The sequence below is a fragment of the Bison bison genome, unplaced genomic scaffold, assembly GCF_000754665.1.
Source record: "Bison bison bison isolate TAMUID 2011002044 unplaced genomic scaffold, Bison_UMD1.0 scf7180017864491, whole genome shotgun sequence".
Classification (NCBI taxonomy): Eukaryota; Metazoa; Chordata; class Mammalia; order Artiodactyla; family Bovidae; genus Bison; species Bison bison.
In genome coordinates this window covers 20,034,607-20,049,101 of record NW_011495050.1, presented here as the reverse complement: position 1 = coordinate 20,049,101, position 14,495 = coordinate 20,034,607, and the positions used below count along the sequence as shown (strand labels likewise).

General features: G+C 42.3%; 1 protein-coding gene across 5 annotated transcripts in view; it reads right to left on the bottom strand.

Moving 5' to 3' along the window:
* NCALD (neurocalcin delta) overlaps positions 1-14,495 on the bottom strand; it is a 460,437-nt gene that overhangs the window by 320,689 nt on the left and 125,253 nt on the right. For all 5 annotated transcript variants that reach the window (XM_010863502.1, XM_010863506.1, XM_010863503.1 and 2 more), the window contains exon 2: positions 8,232-8,284. The gene's annotated coding sequence lies outside the window, so the exon portion shown is untranslated. The remainder of the gene's footprint in view (positions 1-8,231; positions 8,285-14,495) is intronic.

Genomic DNA, 14,495 nt, shown 5'->3' with positions numbered 1-14,495 from the left:
TCCCTCCCACCACCAGCAGCGCTGCTCTCAGAGCCTGGCGGGGACTGCCGCTCTGCCAAGCCAACTGCACCACAGGCCACGATCCTCACACCAGCTTGGCAGGACCAAGCCCAAATGTCACCCGATGATCCCACAGATGTAATAATATATGGCAAGAGGCTGATTGGACAGCACACGATGTCACTTCCTCTAATTAAGAAACGCTTGAGAAAAACCAAAATAGCCACAAAGCACTGTCAGCAAAGCAATCAGCAGCAACAATTAGGCCTGAGCTGAGCTTTGCGGAGGGAGCAGGGAGGGAGAAGGGCTGGTGGTTATGAGAAGAGCGGCCCAAAAGGACCCTGCTGCACACTGAGGGCTTCTGCAGCAAAACCCTTGGGCTGGGAGCGGAGGTGGGGCGGGGGTGCGGGGGTGGAGGCAGCAGTTTGTGGGTTGGTTTTTGTGCAGCAGTAAAGGGGCCATCATAAAGAATCCTGCAGCAAGCTGCCCAAGCAGCTAGAAATCTACTGGCTGCAGCCCAACGCTGTTTACTTGCCCTGAATACCCTTCTTCTCAACCTGAAACAATTCTAAAAACCTTTCAGACCTATAAGAGGTTCATCCCCATCTCCTTTTCAAGAGTTTCACAACTCCAACACATGTGAATTCTCCCTTTTCTCAACCACTGCAAGAGATCGATTTTACAAGGTCATTAGAAGTAGGAGTTGCGGGATATATTGGGTTGGCCAAAAGGTTCATTTGGGTTCATAACATCTTATGGAAAACATGTTATGGAAAACGGTGTTTCCATAAGATGTATCCATAACATCTTATGGAAAAACCCAAACAAACCTTTTGACCAACCCAATATATAAAGAAATAAATATAACACAACTGTCATAATATACAATAAGACATTGTGTGTGTGTGTGTGTGTGTGTGTCTGATACACATGTATATTTAACAATTATTAGGAGGTCATCATTCTCTCCTTCCCAGCATTCCTGTCTGGGCACATAAAACAAAATCGTTTGTCTTCTTAAAACTGTTGGAAGGTGACCTCTACACTTCACGACATCCCTTCACTCCTCCTTAAGGGAGTGACTCCTTGAATTGCTCAGACTGAGTAAGGGAAAGTGCATGGAGGTCTGGGCATCTTCCCTTCTCTCTATTTCTGGCTTCAGCAGCATGTATTTTTCTTTCCCATGAAAGAAATCTTCAGCAATAAAAGTAATAGGATACCTGATTCTAGTTGATCTTGTCCATAATTTAAGCTCATCCTCCAATCTAGGATTATCAGGAATGAACCTGAAATCTAGCTCCCTGTCTGATAATTGCATCTAGTTCTCTACCCATAGCAAACCCAGCCCTGATTTCTTTTGCAACAACAATATGCCCAACTCTGAGACATATTTCCCAGGCTCCCTTGCAGCTAAGGGTGACGACTGAGATTAAAGCATAATTCACTGGTCCCCGGAAACCAGGGCAACTCTTCACTTGGGCTCACTCAGCTAAGAGGCATGATCTTGTGCCCCTCTCTGTCCATTTGCTTGGAATACTACCATGATGGCTGCAAGTTGAACAAGATATGTTAAAACAAGTTAATGATATAGCCAGAACTCTTTGACTTGATGTCTCTCACGAAGGCATGTCTCTCACGAAGGGTCGGGGTCGCAAGGAGGAGGCAAAGGGAGGGGAAGGGGAAGGCCTCAAAATACTGGGACATAAAAGCAAAGGTAAAGACAAAAGAAAAGCAGATGCTATAATCCAGCAATCTTGGCCAACATTCCTGACGAAATCAAAGGAAAGACAACAAATTAGGAATTAGGATAAATGTAAAAGTAAATGTAAATTTTAAATTTACATTTAATTAAGTTTAAATCAATTAAATGTAAAATTTATTGCAAGTTGAGAAAAAAATAGAGGAAACTAAAATTCTGGCAGCACAGCCCCATCACTGCATCAATAAAATACTCAAAGTTGGAAAGATTCAAAAGCTGACGGTCTCTTGGCAAGAACTTTGTCAGAGGCGTGGGTCCTTGCTAGAACCCTTTAGGTCAGGCTGTGAAGCATCATTAGAAATTTCATGAAGCAACCTGTTGTTTGAGCTGAACCCAAGGTGGAGAGGAAGACAGAACTGCCCCTAGGAGGCAGGCTTCAAAAATCTAAGAAACCCCTTTTTATAAGAGGAAGCAACAGGAAAATCCTGGCTACAAGAAAGACTCAAGGTTGTTGTGTGCTAGGAACGCAAAGCTCAAAAAAGTATTTGAAACTAAGAACCTCTAAATATGCATATCAGTGGTAATTGTTCAATTAAATTCAATAATTTAACTAGAAAAAAATTTTAATGTTCTAATTTAAATATGTGTGCACCATTCTTAAAGTAGGGTTACTTTCACAATATTTTGACTTTGAAGGATCTTAATCTCATTTTGAAAAACACAATTGAAAAAAAAAAATGAAGAAGCAGAAAGAAGGTAAAGAAACAGTGATTGTGTGAAACACCCCTTCTCAAAGTGCACATGTCTCCCTCAGGGATTTCGTCAAAATGCACATCCTGATTCATCAGGTCTGAGCGTGGGACCTGCGATTCTGTACTTCTAACAAGCTCTCAGGTGATACTGGAGCTGCTGGTCCTGCTCTGATGGCAGAACAAGGGACTCTCAGGCCTAGGATCCTGCACTGACACAAGGAAGCGGTCTGCTACCATTGCAGGGAGCTCTCTCCTACCCACGCCACCTACAGAAGCAAGCAGAAACTGAAAGCCATGAAGAGGAACAGGAACACAGGCACAGCCCCAAGGCCTGCCCAAGCCTGAGGGAGGACCAGAAGAACAGGGAAGCCCCTAACATGGCCACAGCTTTGCCCTGAGCTTTGCCCTGAGAGTGGAGGGCCCGCTGAAAGCTGAGGACAGAGTCTACACAGTGAGAAAAACTCTCTGGTACACCAGGCCACACACTAAGCATGAGGTAACTTCAGTCCACGACTGGAAAACTCTGCAGTCCGGTGGGCGAGAGAAAGTGACAACAATCAAGAGTCCAACCCCACCCAAACTCCCAGCTACTGATCTATCAACTGCCAGCAAAGGACTAAACCATTGTTACATTAACCATCTTGCAAAAGAATTGCGCCCATTTCTGGGTGGCAATATTATCAATTTTATTACCTACTGCTCTTCTACCAACAGCATCCAATCAAAATTAAGAAGACATTCAAAAAACCAAGGTAAAGCAACCGTTTGTTAAAATAAAGCCACCAATGGAACTAGACAGAGAGATGACCCAGATACTAGAATAATCAGAGACTTTAAAATAGCTATGATTGGGACTTCTCTGGTGATCCAGTGGTTAAGACTCTGAGCTTCCACTGCAGGCGGCAAAGGTTTGACCCCTGGTCAGGGAACTAAGATTCTGCATGCCAGGGCCAAAAAATAAAAAATAAAATAAAAATGTCTTCTCCAAAGAAGACACACAGATGGCCAATAAACACAGGAAAAGATCTCAGCATCCCTCATTACTAGAGAAATGCAAATCAAAACTACATTGAGGTATCACCTCACACTGGTGTGAATGGCCATCATCAAAAAATCTACAAACAATAAATGCTGGAGAAAGTATGGAGAAATTTGCATTCCCCCCTTGCACTGTTGGTGGGGATGTAAATTGATACAGTCACTATGGAGAACGGTATGGCAATTCCTTAAAACCTAGGAATAAAACTACCATATGACCCAACAATCCCACTACCAGGCATATGCCCTGAGGAAACCATGATGAAGAAGACACATGTACCCCAATATTCATCACTGCACTATTTACAATAACTAGGACATGGAAGCCTGGCATGCTACAGTCCATGGGATTGCAAAGAGTGGGACACGACTGAGCGACTGAACTGAACTGAGGACATGGAAGCTACCTAGATGTCCATCAACAGATAAATGGAAAAGGAAGTTGTGGTACCTATACACGATGGAATGTTACTCAGCCATAAAAAGGTACATATACACAGTGGAATATTACTCTGCCATTTGACTCAGTTCTAATAAAGTGGATGAACCTAGAGCCTACTATACGGAGTGAAGGAAGTCAGAAAGAGAGAAACAAACATCATATATTAATGCATATATATGAAATCTAGACGGTACTGATGACCCTATCTGTAGGCGAGCAGTGGAGATACAGACCTAGAGAACAGACTTATGGACACGATGTGGGAAGGAGAGGGTGGGATGAATTCAAAGAGTAGCATTGAAACATAAACATTATCATATATAGAATTAGACAGCCAGTGGAAATTTGCTGTATGACACAGAGAACTCAAATCCCGTGCTCTGAGACAAACTAGAGTGGTGGGATGGGGTGGGAGGTGGGAGGGAGGTTCAAGAGGGAGGGGACATACATATATCTATGGCAGATTCATGTTGATATATGACAGAAACCAACACAATATGCTGTGCTAAGTCGCTTCAGTCGTATCCAACTGTTTTCGACCCTATGGACTATAGCCCACCAGGCTCCTCTGTCCATGGAATTCTCCAAGCAAGAATACTGGAATAGGTTGCTATTTCCTCCTTCAGGGGATTTTCCCAACTCAGGGATGGAACCTGCATCTCTTACGTCTCTTGCACTGGCTGAGATGGCACTTCACCACTAGTGCCACCTGGGAATTGTAAAGCAATTATCCTTCAGTTAAAAATAAACTAAAAGCTTTTTAAAAAGCTATAAAATTTCTAGGAAAAAAAAAAAAAGAACGTCTTCGTATTTTTGGTTTTAGCAAGGATTCCTTAGGACACACAACTGCTATCCAGCAAAGAAAAAAATTGATAAACTGAACTTCATGAAAATTAAAAATTTCTGCTCTTTGAATGATGCAATCCACAGGCTGGGAAAGGGTATTTGAAAAGCACACATTTGATAAAAGATTTGTATCTGGAATGGAGAAGGCAATGGCACCCCACTCCAGTACTCCTGCCTGGAAAATCCCATGGACGGAGGAGCCTGGAAGGCAGCAGTCCATGGGGTAGCTGAGGGTCAGACACGACTGAGCGACTTCCCTTCCCTTTGTATCTGGAATAATATTTTATTATAGCTCAAAAATGAAAAGATAGATGACTTTATTTTTAAAATGGGTGACTGATTTGAATAGACACTCCACTAAAGAAGACAGGCAGATGGCAAAGAAGCACATGAAAAAATTTTCAACATCATTAATGATTAGGGAAACAAGAACTAGAGTTATGAGATAAAACTACATACCAACTCATATTGCCCAAATTACGGAGACTGATTATACCAAGTTCTGGAGAGATTGTGTGTGTACTAAGTCACTCAGTCGTGTTTGACTGTTTGCAACTCTATGGACTGTAGCCCACCAGGCTCCTCTGTCCATGGGATTCTCCAGGCAAGAATGCTGAAGTGGGTTGCCATGTACTCCTCCAGAGGGTCTTCCCAATCCAGGGATCAAACACAAGTTTCTTGTATCTCCTGAATAATTTTTTTTTTTTTTTTTTAGCTTTTTTTTTTTTTAATTTTATTTTATTTTTAAACTTTACAATATTGTATTAGTTTTGCCAAACATTGAAATGAATCCGCCACAGGTATACCCGCGTTCCCCATCCTGAACCCTCCTCCCTTCTCCCTCCCCTACCCTCCCTCTGGGTCATCCCAGTGCACCAGCCCCAAGCATCCAGTACCGTGCATCGAACCTGGACTGGCGACTCGTTTCATACATGATATTGTACATGTTTCAATGCTATTCTCCCAAATCTCCCCGCCCTCTCCCTCTCCCACAGAGTCCATAAGACTGATCTATACATCGGTGTCTCTTTTGCTGTCTCGTACACAGGGTTATTGTTACCATCTTTCTAAATTCCATATATATGCGTTAGTATACTGTATTGGTGTTTTTCTTTCTGGCTTACTTCACTCTGTATAATAGGTTCCAGTTTCATCCATCTCATTAGAACTGATTCAAATGTGAATAATTCTTTATCACTAGCGCCATCTGGAGAAAGACCATGGGGCAACTAAAATATCATACATTGCTGAATGGAATGCAAAATGGCACAATCACTTTGGGAACAGCTAGAGGGATTTTTTTGTATAATGTTAAATATATACTTGCTACACAGTATATGACTCAGTAAACCTACTCCTAGTAATTTACCCAAGAGAAATTAAAACATATATCCATACAAAGACTTACAAAGTGAGCAATTATAATAACTTTATTCATAAGAGCCAAAAACTATAAATAATCTAAATGTTCATCAATTGGTGAATGGATAAATAAATTGTGTTCCATCTACACAATGGAATTCTACTCTAAAAAAAAACCAAACAACTGGTACTGCAACACAGGGATGAATTTTTGAGATTCTTTGAGATTTTTAAAAAAGAAATCTGAAACAAAAGTCTACATACTCTATGGCTTCATTTATACATTCTGAAAAAAGAAAAAAATCTAGGGACAGAAATCAGATGAGTGATTGTTACTACGAAGGAGCATTCTCTCAGAGGTTGGGTATGTTCTGCATCTTGATTGCGGTGGTGGCTATAGAACTGTTCAAGCTTATCAAACCATCAATTTCAAGAGAATGAATTTTACTATGTTCATTGTACCTTAGTGAGCCTAACTGAAATAAACAGGTAGATAAACAGAGCTATGACCAAAGGATAGCTCCTGATCAAGTGCATGTCCACATGGAAAAAATCAATCTTGACCCTCTACCTCCCGTCGTACACAATAAAACCAATTCCAGATGTATTGTGGCTCAAATGTAAAAGAAAAATAATATAACTTTCAGATGAAAACGTACAACTTCTTTGTGATCTTAGAATAAGGCCAAGATTTCTTAAATAAGTACAATAGTGCCGACCACAAAAGGAAAAAAAATGGGTAATTTACACTATTTTAAAGGAATTTCTGTCCACAAAAAGAGTGAAAGGGTAAACCACAGGAAACAGAAGTAGGTATTTACAACATATATATTCTAACAAGACCTCAAATCCATAACACTTATTATTAAAAATATCTGTAATTCTACAAGACAATTCAACAAAGCAACCCAATTTTTTGTTTCAGAAGACCTGAATAAGCATTTCCCCCCTTTTTTTAAGACTAGAAAGGGCTTTTGACAAAACAAGATATTCAAATAGTCAATTAACATATGAAAGAGTACCCAACTTCATTAACCTACAAGCAAATACAGAACTACAATGTCACTGTAATACTTCACACCCACTAGCACAGACTAAATAATCAAACAAAACAGAAATACCTTGTGCTGAAAAGGATACAGAGCAATCGGAACTCTCATATACTCCCGCTTAGCATGTACATTTTAAATCAATACAAGCATTTAGAAAAACTGATATTATTTGCTAAAACTGAATGTATACTTACCCCCCTGATCCAGACATTCCCTTGCTGCATATATATCCAACAGAAAATGAACATATAACCAAAAACAAAATTTGTCAAAACTGACTCAAGAAGAAATCGGAAAATGTAAATAAATCAGAAACTAAATGAGCAGGTAAAAATTCTCCTTTCAAAGAAAACAACAGGACTCAAATGTTTTACTCCTTTATCATTAAACATTCAAGTAATTCCAATATTTTGAAAACCATTCCTGGCACGGAAAATACCAGAAAGGAAAACTGTATCCAATCTCAAGACTAAAACTAAATCTTAGCTAAAGATAGAAAGGAAAATGCATCATGACCAAGTTGGTTTTATCTTAGCAATGCAAGGTATATAATATTAGAAAATCAATTAATAGAAATTACCATGAACAGATAAAGAATAAAAATCATTTTAACAGCTTAGTAGATTAGAAAAGCTTTCAATAAAATTCAATACCCAAAATAATTAATTTGCTTTTAGCAAATGAGGAATAGGAAAAAAACTTCTTAATCTCATGTAGACTATTATTAAAGTAACTTCATCAAATGATTTAACAGTTTGCCTGCTGTTGGATATTTCAGCTCTCTCCTCTTGTTTTGCTTTATCTGGCAAGTATAGTTTATGGTGTGATGAACGCCTTTGTGCATGTTGATCTAACTTCTCTGTGCAAGCTGTCTAACTTCTCTATGTTTCAATTTCCTCCTGTATAACATGGAAATAAACCTAACTTAAGGGCTGTTGCATGGATTTTTTTTTTTTTTTTAAGATGTTGGATTTTGATCTCAGGAAATCTTGGGAGAAAGTCTTGGTTTATAAACCAGAGGAAATTTGTACTGCATTTACCTGGTAGAGGATCTCTCAAAGCACACTGCAAGCTCAAGTCAGAAGAAGTCACTCTGTCAAAAAGAAAGAAAGTTATTGATATAGGTCGTCAGCAACTACAGACATAATATCTGAGGAAAGTTGTCAGTGATGGGGACTATTGTTTGGTACAGGATTCTCTAGCATCATTTGATATCTTCTCCCCCTCCCAGCTACCACATCTCTTGTTCAGTGAAGATGACTACCACCACATTCCCTTCATCTGCCCTTGATCTACAGCATTCCATTTTTGAACAGCAGCCAGAATGAAGTTATAAAACTTGAGCATGACACACCACATCCCTCCTGAAACCCCTCCCATAAGCTCTTCTTATCCATGGGATGACAGCCAAGTTCCCTAGCCTGACTTATCAGGCCCTTGGTCATCTGAGGCCTGCCTACTTCTCTAGCCTGTCTCTCATCCCCGTACCACTGTCTGGGCTCCCACTGCACTGGACTTGCTTCAGTCTCTCCTAGCCAGGTCCCAGCTTTCACACGTGGTTCCCTCTGCCAGGACTACCCTCCCCTTCCCCAACTCACCTCCACCTGGCTAACTCCTGCTCATCTTTCCATTCTCCGCTTAAGTGTCTCATCCTCACTTGGGCCATCTGCTCCCCTTGACCACGTTAAGCTCTTTTATTTATACTTCCAAAGAAACCCGCAAGTCTTCTCTATGACATCATACACGCAACTACTTATTCAATGTATCTTGTCTTCACTGTGAGCCCAGCGATCATATCTGCTTTGTTCATTGCTGTACCCTCATGCCAATCCCAGTGCTGGTCTCACAGTAGACATTTAATAAATATTGAGTCAAAGGATTACTAAACTCATTCCTCAGTTCTTAGCTTTCCAACTCATCTTTTGATTCATAATGATAATTTAATCAACTTCCTACTTCATTACCATACTTCATTGATTAAGATTCACTGGGTGTGAGAGACAATGCTACTTTATGTAACATTAGGAAAGAAAAAAAATGGTTGCAAATTAAACTGTGATACACTAGTAAGATTAAGAATTTTTGTATCTTAAATTCTTAATATCTCTTGTAAAATTTTGTAAAACCCTTAATTTTGTAAAATTCTTTTGTATCTTAAATATCATGTATTTACTGAAAAGGCTCTGTTAGGCTTATTAATAGGGTAGGTGGGTTTTATTATACTCATAAAAAAAGAAAACGTAAAAATATTAGTGAAATAAATTGGTTGGGGTGCTCCAATTTAATTTGATTTAGACATCCAATCACAGAAGTGATTCACACTTTTGAATCACTTTTGTCACAGGTCCAATGACTGTGTTTTTCCACACAATATTGTCCTCTGTGCCACCAAGAAACTCAGTGATGCAGTGTGTCTTAAAAGAGTACTGCATTGGGGATTTCCTTCTAAGTTTCTGATGCCTTTCCACAGTGTTGATGCTGGCAAGAAACTCTTACTAACAGGTGCCAGCAGAAGACTTCACTAAGCACCTAGGACCACATCCATCTCTCTGGTGATCATGGAACGGACCACAGACTGCAACAATGAGCGGTTTCATTCGTCTTGTGCCCCCAGATCTACCAAGTTCACGCACACACAGGAAATGCAGCTGCAGCACAGCCATCGCCTGACCAGTTGCAATAAAAGATGCTTTCAGTGCCAGACACAGCCGGGTATCAGAGTATTAAAATGTGAGGAAAGTAAAGCATGTCTTAGAAGCAATGAAATGTGAGAGGTCAAAAAAGACTCTTCAAGAGAACCTGGGAAAGTTACTAAAAGGAAGAATGTGAATTCATTCTTTCCCTCTTCTTCCCTCTCTCTCTCTGTCACACACACACACACACACACACACACACACACACACACACACTCAACACTCACTCATGGTCAGAGGCATGACCAGCAGCTCTGAGTCCTCGCCTGCTGGGGCTGGGAGGGTGCAGGAGGCATGAGCCGAGGAGGGCGGGGGGAGCCACCCTCATCCCCAGCCCCGCCCTGCAGCAGGTGCTTCCCTGCTGGAGGAAGGAGGCGTTTCCTTCCTTTCTGCCAACCCAGCCGCGCCCCCATGGACAGTGTCCTCCCAGAGGGACTCCGTTCTCTAACTACTTTTTAACCGATTCAAATACCTGTTGTGCTTCTCTTTTCTGGTTAAAAAAATAATAACATGAAATCGACCTTCTTAAAATTTTAACTGTGTAATATAGTCTGGTTAATCACTGGCACTATGCTGTACCGCAGATGTCTAGAGCTCATTCATCTTGCATAACTGAAACCTCACGCCCATTGAAGAGCAGCTCCCCTTTTCCTTCTCCCCCAGCCCCTGGTTCCCACCACTCTGCCTTCTGCTTCGACAAGTTTGAACTTCTTGATAGCTTGGGTAAGTAGAATCATGCAGTACTGGCTGATTTCACTTGGCATAACATCCTCACCATCCTTCCCTGGTGGCTCAGAGGATAAAGCATCTGCCTGCAATGCAGGAGACCTGGGTTCGATCCCTGGGTTGGAAAGATCCCCTGGAGAAGGAAATGGCAACCGATTCCAGTATTCTTACCTGGAAAATCCCATGGACAGAGGAGCCTAGTGGGCCACAGTCCACAGGGTTGCAAAGAGTCGGACACAACTGAGTGACTTCACTTCACTAACATCCTCAAGGACCATCCATGTTATTGCATCTGACAGGATCACCTTTTTCTGAAGGCTAAATAATATCCCATTATGTATATACACCACATGCATTTATGCGTGCTCAGTCACTTCAGTTGTGTCTGCCTCTTGCGATCTTATGGACTGTAACTCACCAGGCCCCTCTGTCCATGGGATTCTTCAGGCATGAATACAGGAATGGGTTGCCATGCCCTCCTCCAGGGGATCTTCCCAACCAGGGTATCAAACGAACATCTGCCTATGTCTCCTGCATTGCAAGTGAACTCTTTCCCCACTGAGCCAGCTGGGAAGCCCCATATACCACATAGTGAAGTTGCTCAGTCATGTCCGACTCTTTGTGACCCCATGGACTATAGCCTGTCAGGCTCCTCCGTCCATGGGATTTTCCAGGCAAGAGTGCTGGAGTGGATTGCCATTTCCTTCTCCAGATATACCACATAAAATAACACTTATAAGGACACAGCTTTTAAATAAATGGAAGTTTCTTAGAAATGTGTCATCACATTAGCGCTGAGCAGACTCTAGTGTCAGAGGTTTTCTCATTCTCAGCCCAGCATTCCAGGGCCTCAGGATCTCAACTTGTAAATACTCAATCATGGCTGGGAAAAGGATGAGAAAAGGGACACCATTTGAAAAGCCAGTCAACCTCTCTGTGCCTCAGTTTCCTCATCTGTAAATGGCCACATAGGATTAAACGGTGTAGCCATTCAGGGTCCTAGCAAGAAAGAGATCACATACTCAAATGGGAGCTTTTATGAAGGGGATTATTTACAAGATGTATACAGGATTAAAGAAACCACCAAGGGATGGTAAAGCAAGACCTCTTACTGGCCAAATACATGATTGATGTGGTTCATGGACACTAGCCTCCCAGGACCCAGAACAGCATGGAGAAGAGCGGAGAAGGGATCTGGAAGGACAGAGCATGTCCATCTCAGATCATCTCTGAGTTCCCACAGAGCTGCAGTATCCTATGGCCTCTTCCTTACAGAATTAAGTTTGCCACAGCAAGTCTATTTACTCTAAAAGTCTATTTACTCTAAAGATTGGAGAGAAATCCACCAGGATGCATTTTCTCATCATTCTCTTAGCTCAGAGAGCAGCACTCATTTGCTGCTTTTGGAAACAGCTCAGGTTGAGAAGATCACACTCCATGGCCTCTGTTTCTCTTTCACCAAGCTCTTACAAATGTGGTCGAATTGTGTTTTGAGCTAGTAATTGATCTTCCTCCCTCCTTGTCTTATCCCCTGAGATCCTTCCCTCTTTCCAGAAGGAGGTTCCCGCAACGTCCACTGCCTCACAGAAGAGACATTCCAGAGGAGCAAAATAAAGGCTCTTGGCTTTCTAAACCCAAGCACCTGGCATCTCAGAGCACACACAACACGAACAAGCCAGAGCAATGCTGACCACCTGCGCCTGCCCACCGCCCCACACCCAGGCCTCAAAGTCTGGAGAGAGAGCTGGGACCGAGTAGACATGATGAGCCTGAGGAAAGGGCCCCCGAGTCCTTCCCCCACAACGCTGAGACAGTAGATGGTCAGCACCACACAAGCTCTTTTCCTCTCCTCACTCACACTCATCTTCAAACCTCCCTTCTCCCCTTCCTTGGCTGCACTGAGCTCCAAGTACCACCCATCTGCCCAGCAGCAGCAGCCAAGTCCCAGGGGTGCTCAGGAATCCCAGGGGTGCTCAGTCCCAGGATGGTGCTCTGTGATTTTTAATTTTAAGAATCAAGGATCCCTTTGAAGGCTTGATAAACAGTTGCTTCTAAGGAAGTTCCCAGGATCACTCAGCCTAAAGATCCAGGCCATGGGCTGGGTAGCATATTGTAGCATCCATCCTTTCCAGAGTTTAGAGACACTGCCATGCCCCCAAATGTACGAGCTTTTGCTGCGACTGTTGCACAGATGTCCAGCTGGGCAGCCCTGGCCATTAGAGAGATGTCACGCGGTGTGGTGAAAGCTCTCTCAGAATACAGGGGAGTCACACCGCCTTGAAACAAACATCCATTTGGAGAAAAACAAAAATAAGCTTTCTGAGTAAACATGTTTTTTCTTCTTTCAGAGGAGTTAAGACTATTTCCCAGAGGCTTTATAAAGTGAAGGAAGACTCGAAGTTCTGGCAAATAACAAACTAAAAGCAATAGGGAGGCTGCCCTCCTGCCCATTCTGAACGAGGAGGGGAGCTGAGCAGAGGGTTCAGTAATTACCTGGATGTGCTCAATTGCTAAGTCATGTCCAATTCTCTGCAACCCTATGGGTTGTAGCCCACCGGGCTCCTCTGTCCATGGGATTCTCCAGGCAAGAATACTGAAGTGGGTTGCCATTTCCTTCTCCAGGGGATATTCCCGACCCAGGGATCAAACCCACACCTCCTTCGTCTCCTGCATTGCAGGCGGATTCTTTACCGCTGAGCCCCTGGGGAAGCCCAATAAACTGGATAACTGCGGCCAAATTGCTTAACCTCTCGGCATCTCGTTTTTCTCATCTGTAAAAATGCCAGGTGTTTGTGCTCGGTCACTCAGTCGTGTCTGACTCTTAGCGACCCCATGAACTATAGCCCTCCAGACTCCTCTATCCATGGGATTTTCCAGGCAAGAATACTGGAGTAGGTTGCCATGAAGATAATTATCAAGGCCCCTTCCATCTCGTACAGTATATGACTTTCAAACTAGGAAAGGGACTTTCCAGCTCAGGGTCCAAGGATTTGCCATTGACAAATGAAGCAAAGAAGGAAGAATTGTCATCATCAGCCAACAGGGCTATAGCCTGACAAATAACAGAAAGAAGTGCTCTGCGGATTCTGTCATCCCGGCCTGGATGCATTCAGGCTGCATTCCCATCACGGATGATACCACACAAATGGGCTATTCCATGCATCTCAAGAATGCTCCAACCATATTAGGAATTCTCCTAAGTGGCTTCTCTGCAACATTACACAGTGTTGCTCCTGACATGGACATTTCAGTCAGCCCCAAACTCGACTCTAGACAAAAATATTACAACTGGATGATTGTCAAGTGCTCAGTCTAATCACTGCTATTCTTTCCCCAGAGTCCTTAAAAATAAGAGTACCAGATGTTATGCTTGTATATTTAATGGGAAACTGAACGGGGCAAAACACAAAATGCAGCAAGCCTAGTTGTAATATTTAACTGTTTTTGAAAACCCACCATCTAAACATACCAGAAGTAACATATTTTCAGAACTGTGACAAAGTCAAATGTCTTTCAAACACACACACACACACACACACACACACACAAAGCCTGTCATGAGTAATTCAAAATAAAGCAATCTGTCAGTTGTAAAATTCAAGAATCCTTTCCTAAGTAGTTTGAATGCGTCCAACTCTCTCAGTAGATACCATATTAACATATGAAAACTATTCAGAGAATTCCATCAACTTCAGAAAATATTAACTAAACAGTTGCTTAGTTAACATCAGGCTGGATCTCCTACAGGTACTTAGCCCTTATCAGAGTGTGTGCTAAGTCGCTGAGTCATGTCCGACTCTTTGTGACCCTATGGACTATCGCCCGCCAGGATCCTCTGTCCATGGGATTCTCCAGGCAAGAATGCTGGAGTGGACTGCCATGCCC